Source organism: Equus asinus, chromosome 2 (assembly GCF_041296235.1).
Source record: "Equus asinus isolate D_3611 breed Donkey chromosome 2, EquAss-T2T_v2, whole genome shotgun sequence".
NCBI classification, from domain to species: Eukaryota; Metazoa; Chordata; class Mammalia; order Perissodactyla; family Equidae; genus Equus; species Equus asinus.
This window is the reverse complement of record NC_091791.1, coordinates 14821623-14836982: the sequence shown is the minus strand read 5'-3', so window position 1 is coordinate 14836982 and position 15360 is coordinate 14821623. Positions and strand designations below refer to the sequence as shown.

At 47.2% G+C, this 15360-nt stretch overlaps 1 long non-coding RNA gene across 5 annotated transcripts in view; it reads right to left on the bottom strand.

Annotated features, from left to right (window-relative positions):
• LOC106836376 (uncharacterized) overlaps positions 1–15360 on the bottom strand; it is an 89341-nt gene that overhangs the window by 55268 nt on the left and 18713 nt on the right. Inside the window, exons 3-5 of one of the 5 annotated variants that reach the window (XR_011493621.1) lie at positions 11155–13709; positions 5319–5415; positions 426–5172 (exon numbers count right to left, since the gene is read on the bottom strand). The exons of the other annotated variants lie outside the window; for them this stretch is intronic. This is a non-coding gene — a long non-coding RNA (uncharacterized lncRNA). The remainder of the gene's footprint in view (positions 1–425; positions 5173–5318; positions 5416–11154; positions 13710–15360) is intronic. 5 annotated transcript variants of the gene reach the window in all.

The window sequence follows — 15360 nt, the reverse complement described above, 5'->3', positions numbered from 1 at the left end:
GCATAGGGAAGAAAATGTTGCTAACTGAAACATCCTGTAGGCCAGCACAGCCTCTTGAAAAGATCACAAATACTGAATTAGTGAGGTCCCAAATAATGAGGATTTTACAGGCCCAAATGATGCCCCTTGAAGGGGTTTGTTGACCAACCCCTTGGGTGGGGTGCAGGTGAGGAGAGGGAAGGTGGGGAATGGGATGGAGGCTCTTGGTGCGCCATCTTGGATTCTACTTAGGGATAAACGGGCCAGCTGAGGTATGTATGAATTGCCCCTGAAGACACTAATGAAAAGAGGGATCATGTGGCACTGGGAGTCACACACAAACTTGGGGACCAAGCAGATATTCACCAGCTACATGACCTTGGCGGGGGTTAGATCATCTCTCTGTGCTCCACTCTCTGTAAAATAGGGATAATGATAACACCTACCTCGTAACTGGTTGTGAGGGTTAAAGGAGCTAATGCACTGAGAGCAGGGACTGGTAGGGCCGGCCTGGTGGTGCGGTGGTTAAGTCCACATGTTCCGCTTCTCAGCAGCCTGGGGTTTGCCAGTTCGGATCCCGGGTGCGGACATGGCACAGCATGGCAAAAGCCAAACTGTGGTAGGTGTCCCTCATATACAGTAGAGGGAGATGGGCAGGGATGTTAGCTCAGGGCCAGTCTTCCTCAGCAAAAAGAGGAGGATTGGCAGTAGTTAGCTCAGGGCTAATCTTCCTTAAAAAAAAAAAGAACAGGGACTGGCATATAAGATAGAGAAAACCTCATCTCCCAAACTGATGAATGGATAAACAAAATGTGGTATATCCATACAATGGAAAATTATCACTCCTACAAAGAAACGCAGGACTGATATGTGCCACCACGTGGCTGAACCTGGGGGACATTATGCAAAGTGAAAGAATCCAGACACAGGGGCTGGCCCCGTGGCTGAGTGGTTAAGTTCATGCACTCCGCTGCAGGCGGCCCAGTGTTTCGTTGGTTTGAATCCTGGGCGCGGACATGGCACTGCTCATCAAACCACGCTGAGGCAGCGTCCCTCATGCCACAACCAGAAGGACCACAACAAAGAATATACAACTATGTACTGGGGGGCTTTGGGGAGAAAAAGGAAGAAAAAAATAAAATCTTTAAAACCTCTTCCTTAAAAAAAAAAAATAAGCCAGACACAAAAGGCCACATATTATACCATTTCATTTATATGAAATGTCTAGAACAGGCAAATCTATAAAGATAGAGAGTAGATTAACGATTGCTTAGGGCTGGTGGGGGATAGAGGAACAGAGACGTGATGGTTAAAAGGGTACATGTGGTTCCTTCCTCTGTCTGGGGCTGGAGATACTGGGTTGACTAGCATTCCCCATCCCCACCCCAAGTTCATGTCTGCCAGAACCTGTGAATGTGGCCTTACTTGGAAATAGGGTCTGTGGAGATATATTCAAGTTAAATTCATACTGGGTTAGAGTGCCCCTAATCCAATGACTGGTGTCCCTATAAGAAGGAAATTTGGAAATAGAGACACACAGAGACAGAGGGAGGAGAATGCAATGCGAAGACGGAGGCAAAGATTGGAGTTACAGCTTTCTGAGCCAAGGAAGGCCAAGGATTTTAGGCGCCCAACAGCAGCGGGAGAGAGGTTGGAGCAGATGCTCCCTCGGGGCCTCCAAAGGGACCTCCCCCTCCCCACCACCGACGACACCACAGTCTAGGACTTCTAGCCTCCTAAACAGCGAGGGAATACATTCTTCTTGTTTCAAGCCACCCAGTTTGTGGTCCTTTGTTACGGTAGCCCTAGGAAATTCATGCAGGGCCTGAGGTTTCTGCTCCCCCGTGTGTCAGCGCCATTTTGATGAAGCGAGGGAGGGAGAAAGCTGCCATGGGGGCACCGGTCACCTTCATGCACCATCCAGGCTCAGGAGACTGCTGTGGGAACCTCCGCCTCTCCCTGGCCCATGACCTTTAGCACTGAACTAGACTAGACTGAACTAAGGAAGGCTGCTGGAAGCAGGGTTTCCTCATGTAATTTTTACTATGATTAACATTAAAAAATACAATTTACATTGCAACCAAGTACACACATCCACAAAACGAGTTTCAGGAAACAATACTTGTTCTTACTTACATTTTGATATTTTCTATTCTGTATTTTTTAAATGTCGATTGCTACCCACTAGATTGATGTATGACCCCCTAATTGATTATAACCTACAGTGTGAAAAACACTAAGTCGGAGGAAAAGTGAGACTAGTAAGATTCGGCCTCTTTAAGCATATTCTTTTCCACATTTTTAGACCTCAGGGAGATAGTCTTACCATCAGCAAGCTTATTCATTCATCAAACATTTATTAGCATCTACTGTGGCTTTGAAAGGGTTGGGGGCTGGGAGACAGCAGAGATGCCAAGATAATAAGATGCTTATAGAGCCACTCTCATATGCTAGGCATTGTGCTAAGCACATTATATGGATTTCCTCAGTTAAGAAAATTAATGCTGGGGCCGGGCCAGTGACGCAGATGTTAAGCTTGCACGTTTCGCTTCTCGGTGGCCTGGGGTTTGCCGGTTCGGATCCCGGGTGCGGACATGGCACTGCTTGGCAAACCATGCTGTGGCAGGAGTCCCACATATAAAGTAGAGGAAGATGGGCACAGATGTTAACTCAGGGCCAGGCTTCCTCAGCAAAAAGAGGAGGATTGGCAGTAGTTAGTTCAGGGCTAATATTCCTCAAAAGAAAAGAACAGAAAAGAAAATTAACGCTCAGATCAGGAGCCCAAAGTCAGACATTTAAGAAAACAGTAAGATCAGGATTTGAACTCAAGGCAGCTCAACCCAAGAGTCCATGAGCCTAACCACATGGCTCTCCAGGAACATAAGGATAGACAGAGGGAGACTCATTTGTGAAAGTCTGAATAAATACAGCGAAATTCCACTTCTCTTCCTGGCAGCAACTACTGTTAACCATCTGTAGAGTGTCTATTCAGACCTTTCCCCACGTGTTTGCATTGTGGGTACAATCAGAAGTACAATCTTCGTTTGTGTTTGTGCTTATAGGAGGGTAAACTTGTCAGCTGTCGTTGGTAGATGTGTCTCTGAAGATTTTCACGTTAGTGCATAGAGCACGGTCCAGTCTTCCTCACCCCTGCCTGCCTGTTCTCCTTCCTCCTACTTCTGGATATTGAGTTCATCTCTAATTTTTCATTATTACAATGAATATTTTTGTCTATATATCTTTGTGCACATGCGTGACAATTTCTCCAGAGTGGATTACTAGAAGTGAGAGCACTGAGTGGGAGAGCAGGTGCTTTGTCGTAAATACTGCCACTCCTCCTCCAAGGAACCTGTGCAACTTACATTTTCACCATCAGTGCACAAGAGCATGTTTCCCTGCAGCCTCACTGCCAAGGATATCATCAATTATTTCAACTTATGTTAGTCTGATGGGTGCAAAACGCGTCTCTTTGTTGATTTATGTTCCCTTTGACAACGTGAAGCTGAGGACTGCATACATGGGATCTGTCACATACCCCAAAATCCAAATGCCAAGTATGTTCCTGTGCCTGGTCTCCAAGACCCCAGGGTGTGGAGAGGGAGGAATTGCCCCCTTGGGCTTCCATTGTGGGACGGGGGACCTGCCTCCCTCCATGACAACTTGCAACGGTGAAAGGCTGCTGTGTCCTGGAAGGTCAGCTAGGGTCAGGAGGAACGGAGTTGGGGTGCTGTGCAGGATGAACAATGACAAGTGGCCACAACCAACCTTCACGCGTTCCCTGCCTTTTTCTCCTCTGTGAGTCAGTGGATAAGCCCTTTGCCCATTTTCCTCTGAGACTGTTTGTCTTTTGTCTTGTTGATTTGTAGACAGACATATCCTGCATGCTCCCTTTCCCAGATTCCTCTGCCATTAGGGCAGCTGAATTTCTGGGGGAGTAGCAAGACGACCACTCTTCCTTTTGGCTTCTTTCCAGAAAAGTACAGCCTTCCCAGATATGGGTGGCTTCTATCAGGGTTGCTGCCAGTCATGCAGGACCTCTGTGCAGGTTAGAAAAAGAGGACCCTTTCCCAAGACATGTTACTTCTGTCAGTTGGGAAAGTATTATACTGATTTTATTAGAATAGACACTTTATTGCAATCCAGAGAAATGGAATAAACATGCAGATCTACCATGTCCAAGATGTGATTGGGACCCCTTTGGTAGGGATGCCCTGATGCAGTGCACAATCTGCCCCACTGTGTGGGCTGACCCTGCTCCTAAGTTCCGGACAGCCTCTTCATGGTACACAGTCCCTGTGTGCATCCTCTGGATGAGGCCTGGTGTGAGTAACTAGGCTCAAGTCCTCGCATCTCCACCGCCATCTTGCTGGACCTCAGATTTGTCACAGTATCTTTTGCAATACCCATGGTATCTGTTCTGTCTTTCTCTCGAATGAGGCTTAAAGGACACATGGCCTGTGGGAAGCTTTTGAAGAGTCACACGGTACCTTGGTACCTTGGTACCTTGCAGAGTTGTTGTTAATACTCTGGAAGCACATTAAAGTTGACATGATCTAACCGCATTCACCAAATTTTCTTTGCAGGCTGCTGGTTCTGTGCGCCTTTGGCCACTGGTCAGGAGTGCACCATGCCCGGGCTGTGGCTGCCCTCGGAGGGGACACCCCAAGGGGCACACCCAGGATTTCTTGGCATCAGTGGTGGTGTATCTCATGCCATCTGGACTTGCTTTGCACAGTCACGAGGTGCTTCTGCGCCCAGCCAAGTTTCTGTACTCCATGCATTTGGAGGGCCAGACACCGAGTGGCCTCTCCCAGGAGCTGTCCTCTTCTTCCTCCCTCCTCGGCCTCAGCACTGCGGCTGGGCTGAGGGGCTCTGAAGCGGCCTGCAGTGAGGAGGGATGGAGGTGAAAGCTCGCTGACCTCTGGCACCAGCACCCCTGGCAAGAGTGAAATACACAGTCCAGGGATCCCGGGGCTCCGGGCCTGGCTGAGATTCTTCTGTGGATTCCTGAGCATTTTTGCAATTTCTGAGTCTCATGAAATGGTGTAGTTACTCCAAACAAGGTCAGTTGGGCTGATGGACACTCCACATTCCTTTGTAGTGATCTGGAATGACATCAGCTGGACATGGTGACACCGATTCTCTCATGGTGGCCAGAAGCTGCCCAAATGGCAGGACTGCAGCTAGAACTGACTTTTTCAAATAGGAAAGCGATTAGTACACAATAAATGCATTTGCTTGGTAGACAGACAAATTGCACAATGTAGAACCGTAGGAAGGAGCCAAATAATGGAAAGAATTCTTGGGGGAGAAAAGCTTTTACTTTAGTTAATAAATACCTTTGAACAGCACCTGTGTGCCAGGCCCTGTGCTTGGGGCTGGGGACAGTGACATGCAAGAAAAGCAGGTCCCTGCTCCCATGGTCTGATGTGCTCACTGTGGGAGACAGTAAATAGAGAAACAAAAGTGACCTTCCTTAGGCACTTAATAAATGGTAGTTATTAATTTAAATGTCCCACAATAGGCGATTGGTTTAATATATTTTAACACACCCACACTTTGGACTATTTTGTGGCCATTATAAACGTGGTTTTTAAAGAATATCTAATGACACAGAAAAGTGCTCACAGTTCATTCATTCATTCAACAAACATTAGCAGAACACCTACTCCATGCCAGTCTCTCTCCTGGGCTCTGGAGACAGAACAGGGAGCAGCAGAGGCATGCTCGGCCAGCTCCCTACTGTTCCGGAACTTCTATTCAGGGAGACAGTTAACAAGCAAGTGGAAAAATACCCAGACAGGAAGAGGTAAGATGGAGAGCACAAACAGGGCAGCCCCGTTGAGATGGCCTGGGAGAGGGCAGGGGGCTGTTGGAGTCTGGGTGGTCAGGGAAGGCCTCTTGGAGGAGGTGACCCAGAACTAAGAACTGATCAAGAGATGGCCCATGGGCGAAGATAAGGAGCCCCTGCATTTGACCATCTCTCAAGGGGTAAGGTGAGGCTGAGGAAGTACCACATGCCTCAGTTTGGCAGGTGGGAACTTTGCAGAAACTTTAGGACGGCGAGCCCTTCTTTAGTGCCATGGATGGGGAAACTGAGGTGATGCGGCTTGTTTTGGAAGTCAGTGGCAAAGCCAGATGGAACCTTGGGTCTGGGCTCCCTGGACAGCATTCTTCCCATGCCGTGTACCACCCTGGCTCTCAGTAAATGTCCCTCCTGGGTGCTTTTATGGTCCTTGGACCATACGAAGGATGTATCTCTCCATCAGGCAGGTCTCAAGGATTTCTGGAAGTCCTACACTGTGCATGGTGTGATGCCCAGAGCCATGAAGAGTATACCAGAGCAAGCCACGAGGGATCCACACCCACCCAGGAAAATGAAAGCAGCCACACCAGAGAGCATGGATGTGGACCCGGCGTCCTGAGGTGCTGCCACCAGGCAGCAAGCTGAAGGGATTCCCAGGAGGAGAGGTCACTGTGGCCGGGTTGGGAGACTGAATTCTCATTTACTCACAGACAACTTCTCGACCGCCACGGGCCCCCAGCCCCCCACAAGGGGACCAGGGAGGAGAGGAGGCCTTCTGTCTGGCACCCAGGGTTGCAGATGTCTCAGACCTTCAAAGAGGCCCCAGCCCATCCGTGCAGCCACAGGAATGATATGGGACCGGCCTCACCCCTGCTCCTTTCTGTTCCTTGTTGCTCTGCCACCCCCTGCTGGCTTTGATCTCCGTCCCACTGAGCTTGGCCCAGCTTTGACGTCTCCTGCTGTGACGCCCCAGGCTGGGTCTCGGCTCACAGAGACTCTCTCTCTGTATCTCAGCCTGGATCTGGCCTCCTGCCTGCTGGGCTGTGGCAGCAGGATCCCTCGGGACCCAGGGGGAGGGAACAAAGGAAGGAGGTAACTTTGGGCCAGATTGGGGAGGCTTTTGTAGGCCAAGGGCAGCTAGGCAGATGCCCTCTGATGGGTGACAGGAGCCACCCCATGCCTGGCCATCGGAGTGGCCTGTAAGACCTAATGGGGAGGTTGTAGGTAGTGATCAGGCATTCAGGCTTGGGGTGGGAGGACCTGTTCACATTCCAGTCTAAGCCGTTTCCTCCCTGGGCAACCATGGCCAAGTTCCTTCACTGTGTGCCTCAGTTTGCTCATCTGTAAAATGAGCAAGCCGCTTCACAGGGTTGTCATGAGGATTTAAATGAGGAAATACATGCCAAAGTGCCCTGCTCATTGTAAGCACTCTAAACTGTAGCTGCCATTGATGCTCAGGGCCCAGCCGACTTTGGGAGGAGACGGAGCCAGCCCCTTGGAAGCAGAGCTGCAGAGGCAGCGTCTTCCCTGCCCTCTGCATGGGAGCAGTCTAACTTCCCCTTCTTGCATCCGTGTTCTCCTTCCTCCTCTGGCCCGCGGCCCAGGTTGGGTCTAATGACCTCTGAGGGACTGCCACAGCTTCTTGCTTCATCTTCCTGCTTCCAGCTTCTTTCTGCTCTGGCTTCTTCTGCTCACAGCTGCCCAGGGGATCTTCCAGCCCTGCTCAGAGTCCTCAGTGGCTCCCAGAGGCTGCAGAGGAGATGGCAACCTCCTCAGCATTTAAGACCCTTGGTAGTCTGACCTTTTCTTAACTTTTCAGCCTTATGTAGATCTGGGAAGCTTGAGCTTGAGTTTGAATCTGGGTTCCACTGCATCCGAGCTCTGAAACCTTTGGAAAAATCATACAACCTCTACGCACCTTGGTTTTCTTACGTATAAAGTGGAACTAATTATACCTGCCTTACTAGCTTCACAAGGATGCTTGAAGATCAGAGGAGTGGGGATGTGTATGCTGTTTGCAAGCTGGAAAGTGACTCGCTGTTTTTGGACCACGTTTTTGAAACCATGGAGTGGTTTCCTTTCTCTGGGCCTTTGTTCCTGCCATTCCCCCCACCTGGATTGCCTTGTCACCCTCCATCCCCATTGTCCAAACGGGCACATCATTCAGAACCCAGGGCAACCTCCATGTCCTCTGTGAAGCTGCTCTCTCCCGCCTGCCCGAAATGATCTCCTCCTCTTCTGCTTCCCATATCGTGTGCTCACACCCTCTCAGACACCGGGGCTGGCCTCACTTAATGCTTGTCCCCCCATGTCTGCCTTCTCTCCTTAGATCGTGAGCTCCTGGAGGGCAGGACTATACTTAAATCAGCTCTGTTTTTTCCTAGCACCTCATGCCCCGCCTCACCATAGGTGCCCCATGAGTCCTGGTTAAAAGGATGCGTGACCAGACAGATGAATGAAGGAATGTGGGTGGAATGTTGGTACACCGAAGCCAAAGAGATGCACCCAATGCCCTCTGGGGCCTGTTTTACGGCCCTAGGTGACTCTGTCTAATGGGAACATTTCCCATCCATGGCCCAAGTTTTCACAGATGGAATGAACCCAGAACACCTATGTGGGAAGGGCTTAGTGGCAGAAATCCAACTGGAAGTCGGGGAGGGGCCTGTCTGGAAGCCGTGTTATGCAGAGCATATACATATATAAGATTATATATGTAATATATACACACATATACGAGGATGACTGCGGATGAGTCGGTGCGACGCCTCACTCCTGTGGCGGGGAGTCTCCTAAAGCGCCTTCCTGGGTGGGGCTGGGGAAGAGTGGGGTTGCATGGGAGCTGGGGAAGCAACTGCTGGTTCCACACACAGGAGCACCTGATTTATTACCAGGGACTGAAACACACGAGAGAACAAAGGGCCCTGGGGACATTTGTGACCCAGCTGCTCCCTCTCCATATCGAGCCAAGGCCTCGTGCTCTCAGCAGTGCTCAGAGCCACGGCCGCCGACGTCTTCGCGTGAGCCCCTCTCAACAAACCCCCCACTGTGATGTTCTGGGGCCACACATTCCTCGGGCGATGCTGAATCCTAAGCATTTTAATGCCTGATATCTATCTCCGTATGGATTTTTGTTTTATCATGAGGCCACTGCAAAGTTTTTTGATATCTCTTTGAAACAGATGTCAGCAAAAGCTTCCAGCACAGATCAAGGGCAGGTCAAGGCCTTTGAGATGGGTCTGAATGTCCCTTTAACATCGTTCCATCTAATACCAAAATATACCTCAAGTCATTACCCTGTTTTTATAAGAAGCTCTGAACCATATGTTCGGGAACTAATTAAGCATACAAACCAAGCCCTGGGATCAGGTGGAACTCTGTCTAAATATCTTAACCTTTTATGATTATCTTAATTTAGAGAAAATTCAAAACACATTCAGAAGTCTTAGAAAATGAACTAACTAGGAATTTACTGGCCGGTTTCTTTTCTTGATGTTGGGATTGTTTCTTTACAAGCCCAGCCCGGATTCCTGGGGAAATCCTCTGTTCTCACAACTTCCTGGGAAACGTAGACGTCTGCGGGCCTGGGAAGCTCGGCCGGGGCTCCACCTGACTCCCTTCCACCAGCAGCTTCTCCTAGCCTGAAACCCCACCACTGCTCACTGCCCACCCCAGATGTCTCCTGTTTGCTGGAAGGAAGGGGGAGAAAAGAGTGGACTCTGAACTTGGAAGTTTTCTCTTCTGTTTTAATAAAATAAGGGGAGGATGAAATGAGTTGGTGTGAGATATTCTCCCTGCCCATGTTTGGTGGGGAGCCACGGAGCAGGGCGCAGGGCGGGTTGAGATGGGAGCTGCACAGAGCTGGCTGCACGCCGGCTACAGGCGGCTGAGAGAGGATCGAGAGCATGCAGGCCGCCCTTCTTTTCAAGGCCAAGTTTATTCTGTTGGTGGGGAACAGGGACTGGGTGCTTAGTGGGTCTCTGTCTTCTCACCTACCTCACATAAAGGAGGTGCTTGACCTATAAGGCATGCTTAAAATATCTGTACTTACCAAATCTGACTGACTTATAACGAGGTCTCATAGTCTTTTGGTGCGCATTCAGTGCATCTTTATTGAACACCTATCGTGTGCCACGTTCTGTTCCAGGCACTGGGGATTCAGTGAGCAGGAAAGACATCGTCTTGACATGGATATTAAACAGCCTCTGACACAGGTGCCCAGTTGGTGTACCAAGACTGGATTAAGCCTCAAAAACATTCTTTCTTAAAGTTCTTAAGATCCTTAAACCTTTAGAATAGGGTTTCCAGATAAAATACAGGATGCCTAGTTACATTTTAACGTCAGATAAACAACAAATACTTGTTTACTCTAAGTATGTACCAATTATTGTGTGGAACGTATTTATACTAAATAATTATTTGTTGTTTATCTGAAGCTCAAATCTAACTGGGTATCCTGTACTTTTATTTGATAAATCTTGTAAGCCTACTTTATAAAAAAGGTGGAGGTAGGGTCTCAATCTTGGATGTTAAACAGTAATTTTGGAGGAAGTGCCCCAGAAAACAACCTTGTACCAGGCCCCTTTACCTATGATATTTCATTTAGACTTCACCACCCCTCCATGAAGGAGTTTCTATTATCATCCCCATTTTACCTATGCATAGACAGAAGCTCAGAGAGGTTAAGTGAGTTGCCCAAGGTCACCCAGCTGGAATCCTAGCCCAGCTCTACGGAATTGCAAAGCCTGGGCTCTTCCATGGAACCCCAATGCCAAGCCTATGGTTATCTTTGCAGAGTTCTGATTTTCCTAGCTTGTCCTGGCTTCTCTCAACTTCTTCCCCCTTTATCCACAAACGTTCAAGGAGAGATTCCCTCCGTCAGATCAATGTCACTGCCGTAATGAAAACCACCACCCAAGCCATGAAGGACGAGAGCTGGGGAACCCTAATGAGAATGGTTCCGATTATGCAAAAAGCAACCTCATGGTTATTCTAACGTTACAAGTAAATATAAAACATTTAGAAATACTTGGCTTAGGTTGTTTTTTTCAAGTACAGATGTCTGACTCCCTGCCAGTTTGTTATTAAAAATGCTACGGTGGTTTGGGTACAAAGATTGCTGTAAAAAGAAAAGCTGATGCACTCTGAGCACTCGTTTTGACTTTGCGGGGAAAATCAGCAACGGTGAGGCCGGGGCAGATGGTGGCTAATGGCGGCTCTGAAGTGGGTACCCCAACATCCTCAGCTCCATCACTGGGCTGCGTAAGACCCTGCGGGAGCTTCCCATTGCCCCTCCAGTCCCAGATCAGCTCCTGCCTCTCCAGCCCTGTCTGCTCCCTCTCCTTCTGGCTTACTGGCTTCTTGCAGCTCACCCTGACTTGCACTTGCTGCGTCCTCTGCTTGCTGTTCCTCCCCCAGCTCTTCATCCAGCTGGCACCTTCTCAGCCTCTCTCCTCCAGGCCTTCTCTGACCAGCTTCTCTGACACGGTCATCCTCCTTCTGCCTCCAGTCTCTCTTTAGCACGGCACTCGGCTTAGTTCCTTTGTTTCTCTTAGAACTCTCTGGAATAGATCTTGTTGCCTTTTTCGTCTCTCCCACCAGAAGGGAAACCTCATGCAGACAGGAACTCTGTCTGTTTTGTTTTCACACATAGAGCAGCAATGTTAAGGCACACAGTAGTTGCTCAATAAATGTTGGGTGATCAACTGAATGCACTTACCAAAGCACTTGGAATCTTTATAGTGTCATCCCCTCTGGGTCCATGGACCAGAAGGAAAGGAGCGTTTCTACAAATTTTAATCAACTCAAGGAAAACACGGAAACTTGGGAGAATCCTCAAGCTCAGTCAGTGAGCAGTGGTTCTGAGGCCAGCTGGAAGGTCCAGGATGGTTCTCCAGACCCCAGCAATGGAAAACACTTGAATGTGCTATAGCACTTGCCTATGTGTCAAAGGAGAAATGTAAAAGAGATAGAAGATTGAGGGCGCTCAAATGCACCAACATAAATACTGTCGCCCTAATCATCTTCCTATTCCATGAAAGGTGTTCGTGGCACCAGAACGGTTTTAGGGGCATGGGAGGGGGTGTACGTTCTAGAGGCTTTGCTCCTTAGCTTGGCATTCAAGGCTGCTCATGCTCTGGCTTCAATCTCCCTTCCCCAATTTCTTCTCTGTCTCCCTTTATGCAGCCTGTGTTCAGTGGGTCCTGAACTGTTGCTCATGTCCCCTCTCCCTGCAAGCTTTCCCAGCCCGTCCCTTTACTCTCGCTGTGCCCTCCACCTAGAACGCCCTTTTACCATCTGTGCAGATCAAAGCCTGCTCACCATTAGAGCCTGGTTCCAAGATCATCTTCTTCTTAATCTTTTATTACATCCACCCCTACCTGGCAGTGATCTCTCTCTCCTCTGAACTCACTGGGTATTTTTTGCTTTTCCTCATCATGTTCTACTTGATATCAAGCTTGATTTCCAGCTCCTTAAGGGTACGAGCTGTGCCTCATTTCTGTGTCCCCCGCTGCCTCCAGCACAGTGATTTTTATGATAAAGGAGTTAATGACATCTCCTGGGCACACACAGCCTCAAGCCATTAGCTCTGGGCCAGAAAGGGGCAGGGTCTGGAAGCTATGGCTAATCAGAGTCCATACCTTCACCTTTCTCTTTCCCCAGACGTTTGGAAGAAGTGATGTGACTTATGGAATGGGCAATCTAAACTAGTGTCTACAGGACCCCGTGTGTCCAGATGAAAGGTCCAGAAAACAAACTGAACTTTCCCTTTTCCATTGAGATGTTTTCCTGTTGGGTGGCCAAAAGCCTGAAACAGCTGAATTCCTGGGCGCTCTACAAACCTCTCCCACTCCCAGCTTCCCAAATGTTCTATTCCAAAACTCTGTCCAAATAAAAAATCCCTAAAGAACCTCGAGCGCTAATACCGAACACATGAATCCGAGAGCTAGAGATCCGAGTGGAAACAGATACCCTGTTTTTGCCAGGTAAATGTTGTCAAATATATGAACATGCAAATATATTTATCTCAAGCGGGTTGTAAACAGAGCACTCCTCTCTCACAGGTCCAAATTCACTTGCGCAAAGATAGTAACCGGTTTTGGAGAATCTCACACATATTAAGCCAAGGATCCTCCCTTTCTGCATGATCCAGGAGGTTTGGAAATGTTCTGTGAGCAATGTGGTTTTCAAATGAAGCCCAGTACAAGCTTTCGATCTACACAGGAGAGTGTGTGCGCGCATGTAACCCTACTGAATCGGCAGGCTAGAACACTCGCCTCACGTACGGGATGCGGATTTACGATTGGGCTTTGGGACACACACATCTTTTGGGATTTCTACATATATGACACATGGAGAGGTGAGGGAGGGGTCCCGTGATCTTTGTCAGGCTAACACTCAAGTGTGGCCTTGGCAGCTGTGAGGCCATTGTCATATTTTCAACAAGCGACGGCTGTTACAGAGTGAAGTAGAAAATGTTTCCCTGAACTCATCGTGGATTGCAACAGGAGGAAACACTCCATCACTGGAAAGTGACACTAATGTATTCTATTAGATTTGCTTATCATGTTAAAGAGCATATTAAAAGGAAATGTTTGGAAAAGGGATGCCATAATGTGGTATGATGGATTGAAAATTCCTAATTTGGAAAAAATGTGCTAAGACAACATGATTGATGTGAGTGACCTACTTTATTTTATAAGAAAGTATGAGTTGCCTCGGGCTCGTTGGTACACATATTTGGAAAAAGTTGTGTTTTTTTCCACATTAAGTTTTTATTAACATTTTCAAAAGAGCAGAAAGACCATAGAAGGATATAAGTTTCGACTTGTCAATGCAGATGTGTTTGTAGTCATTTGCTGCTGAGAAAAACTTATCTCCTTGCTGGAAGGGTTTCTGAATCAGGAGTTTCTTGCCAAGCGAACACCTGATGGGGAGAAATATGACACCTTTTCCACTGATAACAAAGACGGGGAAGGGGCGTTTCATTTAAAGCACAAATAGATCTTCTGCTACTTGTAGCTAGTGATCTCTTGGAATGAATAACATTTCAGGGAGCCCCCTGGCCACCATCCTGCTTCAGAGAGCAGACGATCGAGGCTGAATTAACCATTTCGTTTCTACTCTAGAGGTCGGAGCCTAAAGCTGAGGCCCCTCCTTGTCAGACGACGCTGCCCAGTCTGGAAGCGGGGAACTCTTGGGTTCATCCCAGGAAGCAGAAGGAACCGCAGAGCCTCCAGCAGAGGGTTGGTAGCTGAGAAAATATTCTGTTACTATTAAAATGATGTTGCTAGTGACTTTAAGAACTTAAGAAATGCTTATGGTATAATGTTTACTGAAGAAAGTGGGATACGGAGAAGAACTAGGTATTAAAAAGTGGAGGAGGGAGAATAAATTGGCACAAGCTTTCTGGAGGGCAATTTGTCAGTTCGTTGCCAAAGCCTTGGATTTCTGCATGCCTTTGGACCCAGAAATTCCACTTCTAGAAATTTCTCCTAAAGAAATAATCATGAATATTCACAAAGATTTAGGTAATAAGTTGTCCACTATGGATTTATAATATTAAAAAATGGACTCAACTAAATATCTGAAGTTAGGGGATTGCTTAAACAAATTCATACATTTAATGCAGCTCTTAAAATGATAATGTAGTATAATAATGTGGAAAAAAGTTTATAAGATTTTATTAAGTAGGAAAAGTGGGTTAGAAAATATGTATGGTACTATTTGAACAACTCTACGTACATGTCTACCTAATTCTTAGATATACGCATATGTCTAACTGATAAGTATACGTATAACATTATACATATTATAATACTATTTTCAGTAGATATACTATGTACTTACATGTATACATCTATGTATATATACGTATATCTGTGTATATATGCATATGATGTATCTGTTTTTTGGAAAGACATTCATCAAAATGTTATGAATGACTTTTTCTAAAGAGTAGATTTCACAGGCACTGTTTGTTTCTCTCTTCTTGTATGTTTTCATTTTTTACAATAGACGTGCTTTATGTTAGTAATAAGTAAAGCAGTTATTAAATGGAAAATCCAAGAGACGCAACTGATTACTTAATAGAAACAGTAAGAGAATTCGCAAGGATTCCCAGACACAAACTAAAGAGTTTTCTCATATAATAGTAATAACAAGTTGAAAATATAAAATGAAAAGTTGGGGCCTGCCCCGTGGCCGAGGGGTTAAGTTCACGCACTCCGCTTCTCGGCCCAAGGGTCATTAGTTCGGATCCTGGGCACGGACCTGGCACTGCTCATCAGGCTGTGTTGAGGCAGCATCCCACATAGCACAACCAGAGGCACTCACAACTAGAATATACAACTATGTACTGAGGGGCTTTGGGGAGAAGAAGAAAAGAAAAGATTGGCAACAGATGTTAGCTCAGGTGCCAATCTTAAAAAAAAAAGTTATTCCATTCACTATAGCAAAAACAAAACAAAACAAATCACCCACAAAACTGAAAATACAATGACTAATTTGTGCGAGGAACATCTAAGACCAGTTGAGAAGCAAATATTGAAGTACACCCAAGAAAATCAAAATAAAGT